The sequence below is a fragment of the Brassica oleracea genome, chromosome C3 (assembly GCF_000695525.1).
Source record: "Brassica oleracea var. oleracea cultivar TO1000 chromosome C3, BOL, whole genome shotgun sequence".
In the NCBI taxonomy this organism is placed as follows: domain Eukaryota; kingdom Viridiplantae; phylum Streptophyta; class Magnoliopsida; order Brassicales; family Brassicaceae; genus Brassica; species Brassica oleracea.
The window spans coordinates 13,414,930-13,417,027 of NC_027750.1; positions in this window are offsets into that span (position 1 = coordinate 13,414,930).

Genomic DNA, 2,098 nt, shown 5'->3' on the forward strand with positions numbered 1-2,098 from the left:
TCTAAACCCTAAACCTAAATCCTAAACCCCACCCTTTAACTCTAAATCCTAAGTTTGTGACTTTTGATAAAACATTAAGTGCTATTTTTGTGACTTTTGACCTTGAGTGCTAGTTTGGAAACAAAAACTTGATTTAGTGCTATTTTTATCTTTTTCTCTTTAATTTATGTCTTTTAAGTTTTAATTTAAATTAATTAAATATAAGAAATTTGATTTAAAAAAATTCTCTATTCAATTTTAGCCAATAAGCTAATTCACAAACCAGCTGTCTTAATTTTCACTTTTATTAATTAACACAAATTAAAAATAATTAAAATGTATTATGTTTTTAATTAATTAAGGCATATTTAAATAATAATATTTGAAATAAATAAAATTATTTATAAGATCAATGCATTTGCAATTAATATTAAACTTAAACTAAATGGCAATTCTCTCAAATAGTCATTTTTAAGTTTTTGTCACAAAAATAGTCATCAATAAAGAAAATGACCAAAATAGTCTCTTTTTATTTTGAAAATTTTAATTTTAATTTTTAATTTTTTAATATTTGAAACCATATCACCAAAAAACCACCACTTAACTCTAAACCCTATGTCTATATTAATTAACTCTAGGATAAAAATACATTTTTATCTTTTAATAAAACTTATTTTGGTCATTTTTTTCACTGAGTGATATTTTTGTGACAAAAACTTAAAAAGACTATCCTAGGGAATTTTTCTAAACTAAATGTAATTGCATTAGAATTTTAAAATAACATTTTTTGTGTAACATAAAATGTTAAATGACATTTTTGTGAAATAAAAAGAGTACTAGTTTATCATTAATAAACTTAAAAAAATTATTACTAGGGGGAGAGGTCTGTCATCTTTATTAAGATGGTTTTATTTCGTCCGATATTCATTCGAGTATCCGAAGCACGAAACAGATCAAGTAAATCATACATTTTTCAAACCATGGGATGACTAAGATCTGACATCTTAATATATCATGGTTTTATTTCGTCGGATATTCATTCGAGTATCCGAAGCACGGAACAGATCAAAATCATACATTTTTCATACCATGGGATGACTAAGATCTGACATCTTAATATATCAAGATACCTTGATATTAAATATGTCTCGATTGATACAAAAAAACTGTACACATTTCTCAATATAATAAGATGTCAGATCTGATTAAATCAAGATACCGTCATGTCACATTTTATTACCAAGTTTAAATTCAATTATATGTCTCGAACAAAAGTTGACAAAGTCTAATTTATTTTTAATTGGTTAGTAACACAGTTTTGTTGATTTAAAGTTTAAACCAACACAAAGTCATATGTGCGTGGTTGAGCAGCAATGTCTAATGCCAAAATAATCAAATCTTTATAAAATCATGAATGACTGTAATAACAATTGAAATATTAATCCCTCAACATGTGAAAATAACATGTCTCAACAAAAAAGAAGGTTTTCTACTTATACAAAACAATATTCAATGATTTTAGCGCTACTATCAATATCAACTTTGCCCAAAAGATCCACGGCTCAATGTTAACGATCTCCATGATTATCCACCGAAGATCAAAACATCCACATCACAGTCTGCTCTCACAACACTGTGTCACTCTCACAAAAAGTGTTTCTCTATCACATTCATCACAATATAAGGAGAATTGTTCGTACATGACAGTATCGACAACAACAACATGATTAGTAACATCAACCACTCTGTTTTGAAAAGTCAAATCAGTATAAAGACCTTAATAGTTCCACTCGTAATATATCAGAGCATGACTAACCAGTTAGTTTCAAGTCCAGATAGTTCTCGTTAATCAAACATCACACTACCAAAGTCATGAATGTTTAAAACAAAACATTACTCAATGATTCCAACACTACCGTCAATATCAACTTTGACTAATATGTCCACATGCTCGATATTGACGATCTCAATGTTTATCCACTAAAGATCAAAACGTCTATATGTTACTAATCTCATCACAAAAATAGAAGAACAAGGAATTTATTTTTGAATCAGAGCACAATCTCTCTCTCTCTCTCTCTCTCTCTCTCTCTCTCTCTCTCTCTCTCTCTCTCTCTCT